Below are 22,845 nucleotides of genomic sequence, written 5' to 3'. Positions count from 1 at the left end.
TCAATTTTTTTTTATTGGAGATAAAATTAACGTAGATATATGACCGAACCTAACCAACCCTACCTAACCTAACCTAACCTATCTTTATAGGTTAGGTTAGGTTAGGTAGCCGAAAAAGTTAGGTTAGGTTAGGTTAGGTAGGTTAGGTAGTCGAAAAAGCATTAATTCATGAAAACTTGGCTTATTAGGCAAATCGGGCCTATACATAGTAGGCTGAGAAGTGCGTTCTGGCTACTAGGTACGACATTATATATATATATATATATATATATATATATATATATATATATATATATATATATATATATATATATATATATGTCGTACCTAGTAGCCAGAACGCACTTCTCAGCCTACTATTCAAGGCCCGATTTGCCTAATAAGCCAAGTTTTCCTGAATTAATATATTTACTATAATTTTTTTCTTATGAAATGATAAAGCAACCCTTTTCTCTATGTATGAGGTCAATTTTTTTTTATTGGAGTTAAAATTAACGTAGATATATGACCGAACCTAACCAACCCTACCTAACCTAACCTAACCTATATTTATAGGTAAGGTTAGGTTAGGTAGCCAAAAAAAGCTTGGTTAGGTTAGGTTAGGTAGGTTAGGTAGACGAAAAAACATTAATTCATGAAAACTTGGCTTATTAGGCAAATCGGGCCTTGAATAGTAGGCTGAGAAGTGCGTTCTGGCTATTAGGTACGACATATATATATATATATATATATGTCGTACCTAGTAGCCAGAACTCACTTCTCAGCCTACTATGCAAGGCCTGATTTGCCTAATAAGCCTAGTTTTCATGAATTAATGTTTTTTCGACAACCTAACCTACCTAACCTAACCTAACCTAACGTTTTCGGCTACCTAACCTAACCTAACCTATAGAGATAGGTTAGGTTAGGTTAGGTAGGGTTGGTTAGGTTCGGTCATATATCTACGTTAATTTTAACTCCAATAAAAAAAATTGACCTCATACATAATGAAATGGGTAGCTTTATCATTTCATAAGAAAAAAATTAGAGAAAATATATTAATTCAGGAAAACTTGGCTTATTAGGCAAATGGGGCCTTGCATAGTAGGCCGAGTACGACGTTCTGGCTACTAGGTACAACATATATATATATATATATATATATATATATATATATATATATATATATATATATATATATATGTCGTACCTAATAGCCAGAACGCACTTCTCAGACTACTATGCAAGGCCCGATTTGCCTAATAAGCCAAGTTTTCATGAATTAATTGTTTTTCGACTACCTAACCTACCTAACCTAACCTAACCTAACTTTTTTGGCTACCTAACCTAACCTAACCTATAAAGATAGGTTAGGTTAGGTTAGGTAGGGTTGGTTAGGTTTGGTCATATATCTACGTTAATTTTAACTACAATAAAAAAAAATTGACCTCATACATAATGAAATGGGTAGCTTTATCTTTTCATAAGAAAAACATTTGAGAAAATATATTAATTCAGGAAAACTTGGCTTATTAGGCAAATTTGGCCTTGCATAGTAGGCTGACAAGTGCGTTCTGGCTACTAGGTACGACATATATATATATATATATATATATATATATATATATATATATATATATATATATATATATATATATATATATATATATGCCTACATTATATATACCTATGCATACATTTAATATATACATATGCATTAGCGTTTTGGGCAAGGTGTGGAAAAAAACAGACTAAAACTTAATACTAATTGAGATTAAAGTCTAAATTGTGTTGAAAAAGGAATAAAAAATGGGGAACATGGCGGAAATCATCAATTATACAAGTTGGTCAACAAACAGTATTGTTTAAAATAGCAAGACGTGGGTTGGCATTTAGGGTTAAGGTAGGTTACATGGAGTGAATTAGGTAGTACTTAGTGCTACTCTTAAACTGGTTGAGAGAGGTACAGTCTTTAACATGATTGGGAAGGTCATTCCACATTCTGAGTCCCTTGAGTTGTAGAGCATTTCTAGTTTGGTTAAGTCGCACTCTTGGAATATCAAATAGGTATTTGTTTCTGGTGTGGTGCTCATTGGATCTGTTACAACCTTCTAGGAAGCTTCTAAGGTCAGGATTGGCATTATAGTTCAGAGTTTTAAATATAGAGAGTACACTTGAGAGGCTGTGCAGTGACTTAATATCTAACATATTCAAAGATTTAAGGGTACCGAGTGATGTCTGGAGCCAGAGTTAGATATTGTTCTAATATCATATTTGTGTTGAGTAATTAGAAGACGTAAATGATTTTGTGTAGCACAAGTACCCCAAGCACAAATATCATAATTTAGGTAAGGATAGATGAGAGAGTAATAGTCACTAGGGCACGGCGAGGTACATAATATCTGATCTTAGAAAGAATAGATTTGCCCAAAATGCTATGCGTATAAGTGGCTTTAGGTATTGTATGTACTAGTTCTATCTATAAATTCAACATTATGTTTGTAACTCTTCATCTATGTATTTTTACCTGAATAAAAATTTGAATTTGAATTGAATTGAAAATACCAACAGCTTTGGAAACTTTTTTTGCTATATTTAGAACTAGCTGTACCCGGCCACGCGTTGCTGTGGCTCAACAACGCCTGTGCGTTGTTGAGCCTCAGCAACCTTCCCCTGTCTGCCAGTCCTCCCCACCATTCCCCACTCCTTCGTTCAATGCTTTCCCAAATGATCTGATGTTCCCATCAGAATATTGGGAACATCAAATGATCTGATGTTCCCATCATTGAAATATAAGAAAAACAGTAAAAAAAAAAATGAAAACTAATAAAAAAAATAAAAAATAAACTATACTCACTAAATGAACGGTATGGTAAACAACACAGCTGAATTCCAACACAATGTCACACAAAATAATTAAATCAAAATGAAAATAAATCGAAATCTATGAAAATTCAATTTATCAATGAAATCGGAAACATTGAAATGGAATTGTAGCATATTTAGTACAGCATGTGTTGCTATTACATGCAAAAGATGGCGCTGTTTTTCAAAAACACCATGTCTGCCTGTCACAGGTGTGGCATATATATAGTAGGTATATAAAAACATGCGAGTATTTGAATGAAATGTGTCAAAATTTCAAAGCAATCAGTGAAGAACTTTCGGAGATTTTAGCTGTGTTGATCTTCCGTCCAACAGATGGCACTGTTTTTCATAAAAAGCACGTTTTTCCTGTCACGTGTGCGGCATGTATATAGTGGGTACATAAAAACACACGCTTATTCGAATGCAACGTTGTGTCAAAATTTCAAAGCAATCGGTAAAGAGGTTTCGAAGATTTCCCTCACAGGAAAAACACAGTTTTTCAAAAAAGCATGTTTTTTTCCCCGTCACAGACGTGACATCTATAGAGTATGTATATAAAAACCTGCTCCGGGGCGAATGGAACGTTGTGTGAAAATTTCAAAGCAATCGGTGAAGAACTTTCGGAGATCAGCGATTTTGAACAAACGAACATTTACATTTTTATTTATATAGATTATTATATCTTTAGTTTTGTACTGTGAACTCATAGTGGATTTGTAATGAGTTTTATGAGAGGGATTGTTTGGTGTTGTTGAGTTGTGTATACGTGCAGCCGTTGTTTAGTAATACTAGAAGGCTTAATTCTGTCCAGTTCCTTGTGGCTGTTATGCCACTCACAACAATGAGTAATGGCTCTGCGTATAAATGAGTTTATTACACTGGTCTTATATCTGTTTGAGCATTCAGAGTGACCATTCACATGCCAATGTTGGCAAGTTTAGTATAAACCCCTGTGGTGAAAGTGTTGTGTTTTGTGCTGACGGAGACACGAAGGAGAGGGAGCGCGCCAGCCATGCCTCCTAGTTCATGGGTAACCTTCAGCGCGTAGTTTCGGACAAGTTGATCCTTTAATGCGTCAGTTCCTGGAGGTCTTACACACATACGAATATATCATCAATGTATCTGCAGTAGATGCCAGGTGTCTCTGTGGTTGTGAAGATGGTGTCTTTTAGTATTCCCATATAGAAGTTAGCCAAGAGCACTTTTAGTGGGGACGCCATTGTTGCTCCGTCTATCTTATTTATTTATTTATTTATATACAAGAAGGTACATTGGGTTTGTGATGATACATAGCATGGTATTTACAATCTTGTAAAGCCACTAGTACGCGCAGCGTTTCGGGCAGAAACGTTGCGCAGAAAGCCTGTGCTTATATGTCTTCCCAAGGTGTTGTAATGGGGGCCACTTTGGTGCATATATCTTATGTTGTTTATATATATATATATATATATATATATATATATATATATATATATATATATATATATATATATATATATATATATATATATATAATATATGACAGTGTCAGACCACGGAGGAAAATTGAAACAGGAATTTCCTTAAGTACTTTCGTATATTAATACATCTTCAGAAGGAGTCTGAAGATGTATTAATATACGAAAGTACTTAAGGAAATTCCTGTTTCAATTTTCCTCCGTGGTCTGACACTGTCACATTTTTAATCACGTGTTTATTCTCGTGATACACACACACGCACACACACACACACACACACACACACACACACACACACACACACACACACACACACACACACACACACACACATATATATATATATATATATATATATATATATATATATATGTATATATATATATATATATATATATATATATATATATATATATATATATATATATATATATTTTATATATATTTATTTTTTAAATATAATAATAATATTTAAAATAATCCAATAGGAAACAATTTATTGAAAATAAAGAAAATCACTCACCCTATTAGGCAAATTGGGCCTTGCATAGTAGGCCGAGAAGTGCGTTCTGGCTACTAGGTACGATATATACATATATATATATATATATATATATATATATATATATATATATATATATATATATATATATATATATATATATATAGGCAAGACAACAACATCTCTTTCCAGGCGATTAACGATGCATAAGCAACAGGGCTTCATTTAAGAACATATAAACTCTTCCCACAACCAGACCATCACCAGAGAAGTCTTAACAAAAAACACGGAAATCATCGATAGATACAGCGATAGCAGGCGGCTTGATATCTGCGAGGCACTACACATTAAGAAGTCGACACCAGCAATCAACAGCCAATTAATGCACAACTATATTCTACCCACTTCAAGACTCCGCACCAATATAGAAGCATCAAGAAATATGGGCCAATAGGCCCTTTGCAGTTACTTCCATTCTTCCCTTTAACTTACAAAATATTATACCCATTGTTTCGTGTTCTGTCTTGTGTTGAAAGTTTGTTTTCACCTCATCCAAAACTGTTGTAACATATCACCTCACCCAAATGCAGGTATAAAATCGAAGCTGTTTAAACTCTGTTAAGTTATAGTTGTGTGTGTGTAAACTAAAGTCTTTGAAAATGTAATTAGTTATTACGAAACGCGTTCAAGTGTCGCGTCAGACTAGAAATAAAAATGAATTTTGGAGAATTGATTTTTCAGTTACCATCAACAGTGAAAAGAAATATAAGAAATATTGAGAAAATTCGTGTTAGAATTATTAATCTTACTTTTTCGGTCATATTTAATAATATATATATATATATATATATATATATATATATATATATATATATATATATATATATATATATATATATATATATAATGTGCCTAATAGCCAGAATTAACTACTTGGCCTACTATGCAAGCCCCGGTTTGTCTAACAAGCCGAGTTTTGCTGGTTATATATTTTTCTAAAATGGTAAATTAAATGGTAGAATGTATCTTGTGATTGGTGTGTGTGGGGATAAGGTTGCTGTCAATAATATCTTTCATGAGAATATCCTGAATTATTGATGGGAACGTTATCCCCACACTCACCAATCACAAGACACAGTTAACAATATATTACAAAAACAAGAAGACCGCCAACTTATTTATGAAGAACTCTCCAGACACCAAACAGAACACCTTAAAAGAGACCAACGTCGTCTATGCCTTCACATGCCCACTTGGGGACTGTCAGCCCCAAAGATGATATATAGACAACATAGTCTTATAGTCATAGATATATAGTCTTGCCTATATACATTGCCATGTATATAGGCAAGACAACAACGACTCTCTCTCTTGGTGATTAACACTGCACAAACAACAGGGCTCCATCAAGGAACATATAATCTCCTCACACAACCAGACCATCACAAGAGAAATCTTAACAAGCAACACAGAAATTATCGACAGATACAACAACAACAGGAGACTCGACATCAGCGAGGCTCTACACATCCAGGTGTCTAACAGCCTCTGGAGCTGGATTTGGTGTTACGTCCACTCCCAGGTCTCTTTCTCGAATCATCACAGGAAGGCCGTTTCCCTTCATTGTGTACTGACCCTTTGGTCTCTTGTCACCTAGTCCCATTTCTATAACTTTACACTTACTCGTGTTTAACTCCAGTAACCATTTCTCTGACCATCTCTCTATGTGTTCAAGTCCTCCTGGAGTATCCTACAATCCTCATATATCACAACAATTCTCATTAATTTTGCGTCATCCGCGAACATCGATATATTGGACTCGACTCCTGTAAACATGTCATTCACGTATATTAGAAATAGGATTGGTCCCAGCACCGATCCTTGAGGTACTCCACTTGTTACTGTTCGCCAGTCCAACTTCTCGCCCCTTACCGTAACTCTCTGGCTCCTTCCTGTTAGGTACTGTAGTTCCTTACCTAAGCTCGGGCTTTTCCGCTTACTCCCGCCTGCCTCTCAAGTTTGAATAGCAGTCTACTGTGTCGAAGGCTTTTTGACAGTCCAGAAATATGCAGTCTGTCCAGTCTTCTCTGTCCAGCCATATTCTTGTTATTTTATCATAGAATTCCAGAAGGTTTGTTAGGCATGATTTCCCTTCTCTAAACCCATGTTGGTGTTTGTTTACATACCTAAAATTCTCCAGGGGCCAGATTCACGAAAGCACTTACGCAAGTACTTACGAACGTGTACATCTTTCCTTAATCTTTGACGGCTTTGGTTACATTTATTAAACAGTTTACAAGCATGAAAACTTCCCATTCAACTGTTGTTTTCGTTATGAACAGCCTCCTGGTGCTTCGGAGCTCATTAACTGTTTAATAATTGGAAACAAAGCCGCCAAAGATTGAGAAAAGATGTACAGGTTCGTAAGTGTTTTCGTGAATCTGGCCCCAGGTGTGTAACCAGATCTTAACCTAATTATTTTTTCAAGTACTTTACAGGGGGATGGTTGTCAGTGATACGGGTGTGTAGTTAAGTGCCTCCTCCCGATCTCCTCTCTGAAGATTGGTGCCACATTTGTCTTCTTCCAGCAACTTTGTGTGTGTGTGTATTCACCTAGTTATATTCACCTAGTTGTACTTGCGGGAGTTGAACTCTGGCTCTTTAGGCCCGCCTCTCGACTGTCACTCAATCGACGGATTTTTTTTACACACACACACACACACACACACACACACACACACACACACACACACACACACACACACACACACACACACACACACACACACACAGGAAACAGGAGGCCAGACACAGGATACAGAATAGGAGATGAAGTACTTAATGAAACGGACAGAGAGAAAGATCTAGGAGTTGATATCACACCAAACCTGTCTCCTGAAGCCCACATAAAAAGAATAACGTCTGCGGCATATGCGAGGCTGGCTAACATCAGAACAGCCTTCAGGAACCTGTGTAAGGAATCATTCAGAATCTTGTACACCACATATGTAAGACCAATCCTGGAGTATGCGGCCCCAGCATGGAGCCCGTACCTTGTCAAGCACAAGACGAAGCTGGAAAAAGTTCAAAGGTATGCCACTAGACTAGTCCCAGAACTAAGAGGCATGAGTTATGAGGAAAGGCTGCGGGAAATGCACCTCATGACACTGGAAGACAGAAGATTAAAGGGAGACATGATCACAACCTACAAAATCCTCAGAGGAATCGACCGGGTAAACAAGGATAAACTATTCAACACTGGTGGGACGCGAACAAGGGGGCATAGGTGGAAACTGAGTACCCACATGAGCCACAGAGACGTTAGAAGGAACTTTTTCAGTGTCAGAGTAGTTAACGGATGGAATGCATTAGGCAGTAATGTGGTGGAGGCTGACTCCATACACAGTTTCAAGTGTAGATACGATAGAGCCCAGTAGGCTCAGGAATCTGTGCACCAGTTGATTGACAGTTGAGAGGCGGGACCAAAGAGCCAAAGCTCAACCCCCCCGCAAGCACAAATAGGTGAGTACAGAGCAGGGAGAGATACCAGAGGGCCAGAAATGAGTACCTCAGAGGGAGGAGAGAAGCAGAGAGACAGTATGAAAATGACATGCCGAGTAAAGCTAAGATCCAACCAAAGCTGCTCCACAGCCACATCAGGAGGAAAACAGCGGCGAAGGAACAAATGATGAAACTCAAAAAAAGGGCAGAACAGATACACAGAAAATGACAAGGAGGTGTGTGAAGAACTCAACAGGAGATTCCAGGAGGTCTTCACAGAAGAACAAGGAGAAGCCCCTGTACTAAATGAGGCAAACCAAGCAACCTTGGAAGAATTTGACCTCACCAGTGATGAGGTCAAAAGGAATCTGTTGGAGCTGAATGTGACAAAGGCTGTTGGGCCTGACAGAATCTCACCGTGGATACTAAAAGAAGGTGCAGAAGCACTAAGTGTGCCACTCTCTATACCAGTTTCCAGTGACCTGTATAACAGGTCACTGGAAACAGGAGACCTACCAGAAAGTTGGAAGACAGCTAACGTAGTCCCAAAAAGGGTGACAGGCAAGAGGCACTGAACTACAGGCCAGTTTTCCTAACTTGTATACCATGCAAGGTGATGGAGAAGATCGTGAGGAAAAGGCTCGTAGAGCATCTGGAGGGAAATAGCTTTGTAACACACCACCAACATGGGTTTAGGGATGGTAAATCATGCCTTACAGATTTAATAGAATTCTATGACCAAGCAACAAAAACTAGGCAAGAGAAGGGTGGGCCGACTGCATTTTCTTGGACTGCCAGAAAGCCTTTGACACAGTACCCCATAAAAGGCTGCTACGAAAGTTGGAGCAACAGGCAGGAGTAAAAGGTAAGGTGCTCCAGTGGATAAGGGAGTATCTAAGCAACAGAAAACAGCGAGTAACTGTGAGGGGGGGGGACATCAGAGTGGCGAGATGTCACCAGCGGAGTCCCACAGGGCTCTACACTTGGACCCATCCTGTTTCTGATATATGTAAATGATCTTCCAGAGGGTATAGACTCATTCCTCATCAATGTTTGCTGATGATGCAAAAATTATGAGAAGAAACAAGACAGATGAAGGTAGACAGAGGCTACAGGACGACCTGGACAAACTGAAGGAATGGTCTAGAAAATGGCTGCTAAAGTTCAAGTCAGGAAAGTGTAAAGTAATGAAATTAGGCGAAGGGAGCAGGAGGCTGAACACAAGGTATCATCTGGGAGGTGAAATCCTGCAAGAGTCAAATAGAGAGAAAGATCTGGGGGTTGATATCACACCGAACCTGTCCCCAGAGGCCCACATCAAAAGGATATCATCAGCGGCATATGTTAGGTTGGCCAACATAAGAACTGCCTTTAGAAACTTGTGTAAGGAATCGTTCAAGATCCTGTATACCACTTATGTCAGACCAATCCTGTAATATGCAACTCCTGCCTGGTTTCCATATCTAGTTATACACAAGACAAAGTTAGAGAAGATTCAGCGGAATGCCACCAGACTCGTCCCGGAACTGAGAGGTATGAGCTACGAGGAAAGGCTAAAGGAGCTGAACCTCACGTCCCTGGAAAACAGAAGAGTAAGGGGGAGACATGATAAGCACCTACAAAATTCTCAGGGGAATTGACAGGGTGGACAAAGACAAACTCTTCAGCACGGGTGGAACACGAACAAGGGGACACAGGTGGAAACGGAGCACCCAAATGAGCCACAGAGACATTAAGAAGAATTTTTTCAGTGTCAGAGTAGTTAGTAAATACTAGGAAGTGATGTGGTGGAGGCTGACTCCATACACAGTTTCAAATGTAGATATGATAGAGCCCAGTAGGCTCAGGAACCTGTACACCAGTTGATTGACAGTTGAGAGGCGGGACCAAAGAGCCAAAGCTCAACCCCCTGCAAGCACAACTAGGTGAGTACACACACACACACACACACACACACACACACACACACACACACACACACACACACACACACACACACACACACACACACAATGAAAAAAGGAAAATGATATAGCAAACAAAGCCAAGACCGAACCAAAGCTACTCCACAGTCACATCAGAAGGAAAACAACAGTGAAAGAGCAGGTAGTGAAACTTTGAACAGGCGAGGACAGGTATACAGAGAATGACAAAGAGGTGTGTGATGAACTCAACAAGAGGTTCCAAGAGGTCTTCACAACAGAACAAGGTGAGGTCACTGTGCAAGGAGAAAGGGAAGTAAGCCAGGCGGCCTTGGAAGAGTTCGAAACTACGAGAGAGGAGGTCAAGAGACACCTGCTGGATCTGGATGTTAGAAAGGCTGTTGGTCCAGACGGGATCTCGCCATGGGTACTGAAAGAGTGTGCAGAGGTACTTTGCTTGCCACTCTCCATAGTGTATAGTAGGTCACTGGAGACGGGAGACCTACCAGAAATATGGAAGACGGCGAATGTGATCCCAATATACAAAAAGGGCGACAGGCAGGAGGCACTGAACTACAGGCCAGTGTCCTGGACTAGTATACCATGCAAGGTGATGGAGAAGATCGTGAGAAAAAACCTGGTAACACATCTGGAGAGAAGGGACTTCGTGACAAATCGCCAACATGGGTTCAGGGAGGGTAAATCTTGCCTGACTGCCTTAATAGAATTCTACGACCAGGTGACAAAGATTAAGCAAGAAAGAGAGGGCTGGGCGAACTGCATTTTCTTGGATTGTCGGAAAGCCTTTGACACAGTACCGCATAAGAGGCTGATACATAAGCTGGAGAGACAGGCAGGTGTAGCTGGTAAGGTGCTCCAGTGGATAAGGGAGTACCTAAGCAATAGGAAGCAGAGAGTTACGGTGAGGGGTGAGACCTCCGATTGGCGTGAAGTCACCAGTGGAGTCCCATAGGGCTCTGTACTCGGTCCTATCTTGTTTCTGATATATGTAAATGATCTCCCGGAGGGTATAGATTCATTTCTCTCGATGTTTGCGGTCGATGCCAAAATTATGAGAAGGATTAAGACAGAAGAGGACTGTTTGAGGCTTCAAGAAGACCTAGACAAACTGAAGGAATGGTCGAACAAATGGTTGTTAGAGTTTAACCCAACCAAATGTAATGTAATGAAGATAGGTGTAGGGAGCAGGAGGCCAGATACAAGGTATCATCTGGGAGAGGAAATTCTTCAGGAGTCAGAGGAAGAAAAAGACATGGGAGTTGATATCACGCCAGGTATATCACGTGATATCACGTGTGTGTGTGTGTGTGTGTGTGTGTGTGTGTGTGTGTGTGTGTGTGTGTGTGTGTGTGTGTGTATGTGTGTGTGTGTGTGTGTGTGTGTGTGTGTGTGTGTGTGTGTGTGTGTGTGTGTGTGTGTGTGTGTGTGTGTGTGTGTGGTAGAGCCAGCCATGCTCAGGCAGCTAGCGACCTTGCGTTGATGCTGCACAACAGTGCCCGCCCTTGTCCTCACCCTCAACCTCTACACGTCACCCCACACACACACACACACACACACACACACACACACACACACACACACACACACACACACACACACACACACACACACACACACACACACTCCAGCTTGGGGTCCATACTTAGTTAAACACAAGACAATGTTAGAGAAGATTCAGCGGTATGCCACCAGACTCGTTCCGGAACTGAGAGGTATGAGCTACGAGGAATGGCTAAAGGAGCATAACCTCACGTCCCTGAAAAACAGAAGAGTAAGGGGAGACATGATAACCACCTACAAAATTCTCAGGGGAATTGACAGGGTGGACAAAGACAAACTCTTCAGCACGGGTGGAACACGAACAAGGGGACACAGGTGGAAACTTAGTACCTAGATGAGCTACAGAGACATTAGAAAAAACTTTTTCAGTGTCAGAGTAGTTAGTAAAGGAATGCATTAGGAAGTGATGTGGTGGAGGCTGACTCCATACACAGTTTCAAATGTAGATATGATAGTTGTCCCTTCCCAGTGTTAAAAGCAGAATTAAGGAGCTGAATGCTAAGCTTGCAATTAGGATAGCCAGAGATCCCCATTACAATGATATTGCTAAGAAATAACCGAGCTCTGGGCTACTTTCAGGGGGAAACAGGAGAAGCAAAAAATGGCATCACAGATCAGTCTGCTACCTCGAAGAACTTCACCTGCTTGAGCAAGCCCGTGAGCTCCTGCCTGTAGAGAGGTTACCTCCCTGGGAGGATGACTCGTGCAAGATTATCATCAATGAAATGACAATGAAAAAATCCAACATGTTACCACAAGAAATGAGGCACAAGTATCTCGAGGACATTTATCGGAGATGAACTAGGTCAAATCTACACTGACGAGTCATCTAATCCTGTCAATGGCAGGGCTGGTGCAGCATACACGGTAATCAAGGATAATACTTTCCAACGCGGAAATGAAGAAAAAGCGCGTATTGAGAACTATGCCTCTTCAACGCAAGCAGAGCTAACTGCCATTGTTATGGCGTTAAGGTTTCTTGAACGGAACACTAATGGTGCAGTGATTTGCACCGATTCAAAAGCAGCACTGCAAAGCCTAAGTAAAAATCCTGCAGAAAATCTTGCAATAGTTGCTGAAATTAAGAGCTGTGAGAGTACTTACCAATCAGGGAAGAGTCATCAAGTTTCTGTGGATCCCCTCCCATGTTGGAATATGTGGGAGTGAACGAGCAGATGTGTTGGCTGCTGAAGGCACTGAAGGAGACCATATTGAATACTTCATACCCAAGACTCTTCTACAAATTAGAGGTATTGTCAGGCAACATCACCGTGACAAGGTAACTGAGGAAAGGAGGATAGAAGCACAAACCAGTGAATCTGTACGATGGTACAACATGGTTGCAGCTGGCAATCCCAATCATTATGGCCGAATTATGGATACAAATATTCATGGAGATATGGAATGGAAACAACAGTTGATCAGCGAAGTTGCAGAATTTGTGGTGAGAGTGACGGACACCGCCTTGACCACTATCTACGTGAATGTGAACACCTGAGAGACATTAGGAATATGTGTAGAATAATAAACCCCACATTGTTTGAGTTAGAAAAACACTATTTGTCAAATATTGATACTGTTCTTAAAAGATTTCACCATTTTGCACCCGCAAGATAACGTAAGCTTTTAAGGGTTGATAGATGTTAATCTTCTTGTTTGAGGAGCTGTTCACTTGAGACAGTTAAGCAAGTCCCAGCTGTGTCTGGGTACAAGTGACAGGATGAACAACCCAGCGGGTTTTCTTCCTATTTGGGAGTGTTGTACATGCTGCTATGGCGGTATGTTCACTCACAAGATGAGTGGCGCTGCCCAATAAACTCGCCCCTTGGGGCAAAATTAAAAAAAAAGTTTATAGAGCCCAGTAGGCTCAGGAATCTGTACTCCAGTTGATTGACAGTTGAGAGGCGGGACCAAAGAGCCGAAGCTCAACCCCCGCAAGCACAAATAGGTGAGTGCACACACACTAATACGAATACCAACAGAATGAGGGGATATGGGTGGAAGCTGGAAACTCAGATGAGTCACAGAAATGTTAGGAAGTATTCTTTTAGCGTGAGAGTAGTGGAAAAATGGAATGCACTTAAGGAGCAGGTTGTGGAAGCAAACTCTTATTCATAATTTTAAAACTAGATATGATAGGGAAATGGGACCGGAGTCATTGCTGTAAATAACCGATGGCTAGAAAGGCGGGATCCAAGAGTCAATGCTCGATCCTGCAGGCACAAATAGGTGAATACAAAGATGGGAGTACACACACACGCAGGCACACTCAGACTAGCTGATTATACACACCTATTTATGTGTGTGTGTATAATTATGTGTGTGTGTGTGTGTGTGTGTGTGTGTGTGTGTGTGAGAACACACACACACACACACACACACACACACACACACACACACACACACACACACACACACACACACACACACACACACACACACACACATACACACACACACACACACACACACACACACACACACACACACACACACACACACAAACACACACACACACACATGCACATACACACACACACACACACACACACACACAAACACACACACACACATACACACACACACACACACACACACACACACACACACACACACACACACACACACACATACACACACACACACACACACACACACACACACACACACACACACACACACACACACACACACATACACACACACACACACACACACACACACACACACACACACACACACACTGCAAATTTTTGGATTGTCAGAAAGCCTTTGACACAGTGCCACACAAGAGGCTAGTGAAAAAACTGGAGATGCAGGCTGGAGTGAAAGGGAAGGTACTCCGTTGGATACAGGAGTACCTAAGTAACAGGAGACAACGAGTCAGTGTGAGGGGTGAGGTCTCAGATTGGCGAGACGTTACGAGTGGAGTACCGCAGGGGTCAGTCCTTGGACCTATACCGTTTCTGATATATGTAAATGATCTTCCAGAGGGTATAGAATCGTTTCTCTCAATGTTTGCCGATGATGCAAAAATTATGAGGAGGATTGAAACTGAGGACGATAGTAGGAGGCTACAAGATGACCTAGACAGACTGAGTGAATGGTCCAACAAATGGCTGTTGAAGTTCAACCCGAGTAAATGCAAAGTAATGAAACTAGGTGGTGGAAATAGGAGGCCAAACACAGGATACAGAATAGGAGATGAAGTACTTAATGAAACGAACAGAGAGAAAGATCTAGGAGTTGATATCACACCAAACCTGTCTCCTGAAGCCCACATAAAAAGAATAACGTCTGCGGCATATGCGAGGCTGGCTAACATCAGAACAGCCTTCAGGAACCTGTGTAAGGAATCATTCAGAATCTTGTACACCACATATGTAAGACCAATCCTGGAGTATGCGGCCCCAGCATGGAGCCCGTACCTTGTCAAGCACAAGACGAAGCTGGAAAAAGTCCAAAGGTATGCCACTAGACTAGTCCCAGAACTAAGAGGCATGAGTTATGAGGAAAGGCTGCGGGAAATGCACCTTACGACACTGGAAGACAGAAGAGTAAGGGGAGACATGATCACAACCTACAAAATCCTCAGAGGAATCGACCGGGTAAACAAGGATAAACTATTCAACACTGATGGGACGCGAACAAGGGGACACAGGTGGAAACTGAGTACCCACATGAGCCACAGGGACGTTAGAAGGAACTTTTTCAGTGTCAGAGTAGTTAACGGATGGAATGCATTAGGCAGTGATGTGGTGGAGGCTGACTCCATACACAGTTTTAAATGTAGATATGATAGAGCCCAGTAGGCTCAGGAATCTGTGCACCAGTTGATTGACAGTTGAGAGGCGGGACCAAAGAGCCAAAGCTCAACCCCCGCAAGCACAAATAGGTGAGTACAAATAGGTGAGTACACACACACACACACACACACACACACACACACACACACACACACACACACACACACACACACACACACACACACACACACACACACACACATCGCGAAAGAGGAACTGCTAGCAGGGAAGTGTTGTCTAAAAGGTGTAGAGAAGTTCAAGAAAATATTCCTGCAGAGGGATATGACAAGGGAAGAGAGAATACGGACAGCAGACGCGAGGAAGGAGCGCAGGGAGAGAGAAGGAAATCAGAGTACCACAACCCAGAACCCTACAATCCCAGAGGGAAGTGGAGAACCCTCCTCAAACAGTGCAACAGCCACAGGGATTGGGACACCACCCCCACATTCTACCCAACAGACACCCAACCTGCCCCATCCCCTGTTAGCCACCCACTAAGTACCCACCTAGGGCACCCTCCCACCACCCACCCCCCTCCCCCCACTCACCCCCCTTCTCCCCCTCACCCCTCTCCCCAGGACCTCCCTTCTCCCCCATCCCCCATGCCCTCCCTTCTCCCACATGCCTTCCCGTCTCTCCCACCCCCATGCCCTCCCTTCCTCCCCTCCCCCATAAGCCCCCCACTCTCCCCCACCCCACCTAAGTCTTCCCCTCTCCCCCACTCCCCTAAACCCTCCCCTCTTCCTCACCCACCTCAGCCCTCCCTTTTCCCCCACGCCCCCCAAGCCCTCCACCCTTTTCTCTCCCCCCAAGCCCCCCCATCTCCCCTATCCCCCACAGCCTCTCCTCCCCCCATGCTTCCCCAACCCTCCCTCTCTTACCCACCCCCTGTACCCTCCCCCTCTTATCCACCCCCTGTACCCTCCCCCTCTTATCCACCCCCTGTACCCTCCCCCTCTCCCCCACCACCCCAAGCCCTCCCTCCTCCACCAATCCCCCCGTGCCAGGTCGCCCCAGCTCCCACTCACCCCAGATCCCAAAGGTCCCCCCCAGAAAAGAAGCAGAAGAGAGTCAGTTTCAGGGTGATGTACTCGAACATAGATGGGATCACAAGCAAGACAAGTGAACTACGGGAAAGAAGAAGCACAAGAAGTTAACCCAGATGTAATCGGACTCACTGAAACAAAACTCTCTGGAATCATAACGAATGCCGTGTTTCCCCAGGAGTATACAGTAATAAGGAAAGAGAGGGAAGGTAGGGGAGGAGGCGGAGTGGCCCTACTCATGAGAAGGGAATGGAGTTTTAAGGAGATGGCCATCCCGGGCTGTGAGGAGTTCAGAGACTACATAGCAGGCACCATGACAATGGGAGGACCAAGAATAGTAGTAGCAGTAATATACAACCCTCCACCAAATGACAGGAGACCCAATCAAGAGTATGAAAACAACAACAAGGCAGTTAACACTATAATTGAGAGGGCAGCCTCTGCTGCCTGTAGAAATAGATCCCACCTGCTCATCATGGGCGACTTCAATCACGGAAAGATTGACTGGGGGAACAAGGAACCGCATGGAGGCGAGGATACGTGGAGAGCCAAACTATTGGAGGTGGTGACAAGCAACTTTTTAACCCAGCATGTCGGAGAACCCACAAGGATGAGAGGCAATGACGAACCAGCGAGACTCGACCTAGTCTTCACTCTGAACGACTCCGACATAAGAGAAATCGGTTTTGAGGACCCAGTAGGAATGAGCGACCACAGTGTACTGGTGTTTGAGTACTTGATTGAAGAAGGGTTATTGAACTCGAGGAGGGATACCGAAACCAAAAGGTTAGCATACCGAAAGGGAAACTATGAGGGGATAAGAAAATTCCTAACAGATATAGCATGGGAAACAGAGCTCAGGGAAAAGACGGCCCAAGACATGATGGACTACATCAAGCAGAAGTGCAAGGACGCAGCAAACAAGTTTGTCCCAGTCCAAAAGGAAAACAGTGAAATGAAGATGAGAAACCCATGGTTTAATCAGAGATGTAGGCTAGCTAAGCAGCAAAGTAAAAGGGCATGGAGAAACTATAGGAATAACAGGACACTGGAGAGCAGAGAAAGATACCAGAATGCCAGGAATGAATATGTCAGGATGAAAGAGAGGCAGAAAGACAATACGAAAATGACATCGCAAGCAAGGCAAAGACTCAGCCTAAATTGTTGCATAGCCACATCAGGAGAAAAACAACAGTAAAGGAACAGGTTATGAGATTAAGGATAGGGGCGGAATGATTCACTACAAATGACAAGGAAGTGTGTGAGGAATTGAATCAGAAATTCCAGGAGGTCTTCACCTTAGAGCAAGGAGAAATTCCAGAGGTAAGTGAGGGAATAGCTAACCAGGAACCACTGGAAGAGTTTGAGATTACCAGTGGGGAAGTAAGGAAGTGTTTACTAGAGTTGGACGTGACGAAGGCTATAGGCCCAGATGGAATCTCCCCTTGGGTTCTAAAGGAAGGAGCAAGAGAACTGAGCCTACCACTCTCCATAGTGTATAACAAATCACTGGCAACAGGGGAACTGCCAGATATTTGGAAAGCAGCTAACGTAGTCCCGATATACAAGAAAGGGGATAGACAGGAGGCACTGAACTACAGGCCAGTGTCCCTAACCTGCATACCATGCAAGCTGATGGAGAAGATTGTGCGAAAAAAACTAGTGGAGCATCTGGAGCGAAGGAACTTTGTAACACAGCATCAACATGGGTTCAGGGATGGCAGGTCCTGCCTCACAGGGTTACTTGAATTCTACGACCAGGCAACAAAAATAAGGCAAGAAAGAGAAGGGTGGGCAGACTGCATATTTTTGGATTGTCAGAAAGCCTTTGATACAGTGCCACACAAGAGGCTAGTGCGAAAGTTGGAGATGCAGGCTGGAGTGAGAGGGAAGGTACTCCGGTGGATAGAGGAGTACCTAAGCAACAGGAGACAACGAGTCTGTGTGAGGGGTGAGGTCTCAGATTGGCGAGACGTCACAAGTGGAGTCCCGCAGGGGTCAGTCCTTGGACCTATACTGTTTCTGGTATATGTAAATGATCTCCCAGAGGGTATAGATTCGTTCCTCTCAATGTTTGCCGACGATGCAAAAATTGTGAGGAGGATTGAAACAGAGGATGATAGTAGGAGGCTACAAGATGACCTGGATAGACTGAGTGAATGGTCCAACAAATGGCTGTTGAAGTTCAACCCGAGTAAATGCAAAGTAATGAAACTAGGCAGTGGAAACAGGAGGCCAGGCACAGGATACAGAATAGGAGATGAAGTACTAAATGAAACAGACAGAGAGAAAGATCTAGGAGTTGATATCACACCAAACCTGTCTCCTGAAGCCCACATAAAGAGAATAACGTCTGCGGCATATGCGAGGCTGGCTAACATCAGAACGGCGTTCAGGAACCTGTGTAAGGAATCATTCAGAATCTTGTACACCACATATGTAAGACCAATCCTGGAGTATGCGGCCCCAGCATGGAGCCCGTACCTTGTCAAGCACAAGACGAAGCTGGAAAAAGTCCAAAGGTATGCTACTAGACTAGTCCCAGAGCTAAGAGGCATGAGTTATGAGGAAAGGCTGCGGGAAATGCACCTTACGACACTGGAAGACAGAAGAGTAAGGGGGGACATGATCACAACCTACAAAATCCTCAGGGGAATCGACCGGGTAAACAAGGATGAACTATTCAACACTGGTGGGACGCGAACAAGGGGACACAGGTGGAAGCTGAGTACCCAAATGAGCCACAGAGACGTTAGAAAGAACTTTTTCAGTGTCAGAGTAGTTAGTAAATGGAATGCATTAGGAAGTGATGTGGTGGAGGCTGACTCCATACACAGTTTCAAATGTAGATATGATAGAGCCCAATAGGCTCAGGAATCTGTACACCAGTTGATTGACGGTTGAGAGGCGGGACCAAAGAGCCAGAGCTCAACCCCCGCAAGCACAATTAGGTGAGTACAATTAGGTGAGTACACACACACACACACACACACACACACACACACACACACACACACACACACACACACACACACACACACACACACATGTTATGGAATGTGGAATAGGAGAACATAGACCCCACACAACCTATATATTATGTGAGAAATCTTTAAAGAATTCTGATAAAGAAAGAGATCTAGGGGTGGTTCTAGATAGAAAACTATCACCTGAGGACCACATTAAGAATATTGTGCAAGGAGCCTATGCAATGCTTTCTAATTTCAGAATTGCATTTAAATACATGGATGGCGATATACTAAAGAAGTTGTTCATGACTTTTGTTAGGCCAAAGCTAGAATATGCAGCTGTTGTGTGGTGCCCATATCTTAAGAAGCACATCAACAAACTGGAAAAGGTGCAAAGACATGCTACTAAGTGGCTCCCAGAACTGAAGGGCAAGAGCTACGAGGAGAGGTTAGAAGCATTAAATATGCCAAAACTAGAAGACAGAAGAAAAAGAGGTGATATGATCACTACGTACAAAATAGTAACAGGAATTGATAAAATCGACAGGGAAGACTTCCTGAGACCTGGAACTTCAAGAACAAGAGGCCATAGATTTAAACTAGCTAAACACAGATGCCGAAGAAATATAAGAAAATTCACCTTCGCAAATAGAGTGGTAGACGGTTGGAACAAGTTAAGTGAGAAGGTGGTGGAGGCCAAGACCGTCAGTAGTTTCAAAGCGTTATATGACAAAGAGTGCTGGGAAGACGGGACACCACGAGCGTAGCTCTCATCCTGTAACTACACTTAGGTAATTACACTTAGGTAATTACACATGTGTGTTATCATATGTTAACAAAGGCCAAACAGCAGCAGGCGAGACTTGTGTTGTCAAACCAGAAGCCATCAGCCCGGGTGGTTACGGGAGGGACAGTTAGACTGTTGTGGTCAACACTGTACACTGGTGGTCAACACTGTACACTTGTGGTCAACACTGTACACTTGTGGTCAACACTGTACACTGGTGGTCAACACTGTACACTTGTGGTCAACACTGTACACTTGTGGTCAACACTGTACACTGGTGGTCAACACTGTACACTGGTGGTCAACACTGTACACTGGTGGTCAACACTGTACACTTGTGGTCAACACTGTACACTTGTGGTCAACACTGTACACTGGTGGTCAACACTGTACACTGGTGGTCAACACTGTACACTGGTGGTCAACACTGTACACTGGTGGTCAACACTGTACACTGGTGGTCAACACTGTACACTTGTGGTCAACACTGTACACTTGTGGTCAACACTGTACACTGGTGGTCAACACTGTACACTGGTGGTCAACACTGTACACTGGTGGTCAACACTGTACACTGGTGGTCAACACTGTACACTGGTGGTCAACACTGTACACTGGTGGTCAACACTGTACACTTGTGGTCAACACTGTACATTTGTGGTCAACACTGTACACTGGTGGTCAACACTGTACACTGGTGGTCAACACTGTACACTGGTGGTCAACACTGTACACTTGTGGTCAACACTGTACACTGGTGGTCAACACTGTACACTGGTGGTCAACACTGTACACTGGTGGTCAACACTGTACACTTGTGGTCAACACTGTACACTTGTGGTCAACACTGTACACTGGTGGTCAACACTGTACACTGGTGGTCAACACTGTACACTGGTGGTCAACACTGTACACTGGTGGTCAACACTGTACACTGGTGGTCAACACTGTACACTTGTGGTCAACACTGTACACTTGTGGTCAACACTGTACACTGGTGGTCAACACTGTACACTGGTGGTCAACACTGTACACTGGTGGTCAACACTGTACACTGGTGGTCAACACTGTACACTGGTGGTCAACACTGTACACTGGTGGTCAACACTGTACACTTGTGGTCAACACTGTACATTTGTGGTCAACACTGTACACTGGTGGTCAACACTGTACACTGGTGGTCAACACTGTACACTGGTGGTCAACACTGTACACTTGTGGTCAACACTGTACACTGGTGGTCAACACTGTACACTGGTGGTCAACACTGTACACTGGTGGTCAACACTGTACACTTGTGGTCAACACTGTACACTGGTGGTCAACACTGTACACTGGTGGTCAACACTGTACACTGGTGGTCAACACTGTACACTGGTGGTCAACACTGTACACTGGTGGTCAACACTGTACACTGGTGGTCAACACTGTACACTTGTGGTCAACACTGTACACTTGTGGTCAACACTGTACACTGGTGGTCAACACTGTACACTGGTGGTCAACACTGTACACTGGTGGTCAACACTGTACACTGGTGGTCAACACTGTACACTGGTGGTCAACACTGTACACTGGTGGTCAACACTGTACACTTGTGGTCAACACTGTACATTTGTGGTCAACACTGTACACTGGTGGTCAACACTGTACACTGGTGGTCAACACTGTACACTGGTGGTCAACACTGTACACTTGTGGTCAACACTGTACACTGGTGGTCAACACTGTACACTGGTGGTCAACACTGTACACTGGTGGTCAACACTGTACACTGGTGGTCAACACTGTACACTGGTGGTCAACACTGTACACTGGTGGTCAACACTGTACACTGGTGGTCAACACTGTACACTGGTGGTCAACACTGTACACTGGTGGTCAACACTGTACACTGGTGGTCAACACTGTACACTGGTGGTCAACACTGTACACTGGTGGTCAACACTGTACACTGGTGGTCAACACTGTACACTGGTGGTCAACACTGTACACTGGTGGTCAACACTGTACACTGGTGGTCAACACTGTACACTTGTGGTCAACACTGTACACTGGTGGTCAACACTGTACACTGGTGGTCAACACTGTACATTTGTGGTCAACACTGTACACTTGTGGTCAACACTGTACACTTGTGGTCAACACTGTACACTGGTGGTCAACACTGTACACTTGTGGTCAACACTGTACACTGGTGGTCAACACTGTACACTTGTGGTCAACACTGTGCACTTGTGGTCAACACTGTACACTTGTGGTCAACAGAGATAATATAGAGGGCGACACTGTACACTTGTGGTCAACACTGTACACTTGTGGTCAACACTGTACACTTGTGGTCAACACTGTACACTGATGGTCAACACTGTACACTTGTGGTCAACACTGTACACTGATGGTCAACAGAGATAATATAGAGGGCG

General features: G+C 43.2%; 1 protein-coding gene across 5 annotated transcripts in view; it reads right to left on the bottom strand.

Annotated features, from left to right (window-relative positions):
* The window catches only part of LOC138349446 (serine/threonine-protein kinase OSR1-like), a 580,194-nt gene that overhangs the window by 181,220 nt on the left and 376,129 nt on the right, over positions 1–22,845 (bottom strand). The gene's annotated exons all lie outside the window — the stretch shown is intronic.

Source organism: Procambarus clarkii, chromosome 48, assembly GCF_040958095.1.
Source record: "Procambarus clarkii isolate CNS0578487 chromosome 48, FALCON_Pclarkii_2.0, whole genome shotgun sequence".
Taxonomy (NCBI): domain Eukaryota; kingdom Metazoa; phylum Arthropoda; class Malacostraca; order Decapoda; family Cambaridae; genus Procambarus; species Procambarus clarkii.
Note: the sequence above shows the minus strand (reverse complement) of the source record. Positions and strands in the feature narration are given on the sequence as shown.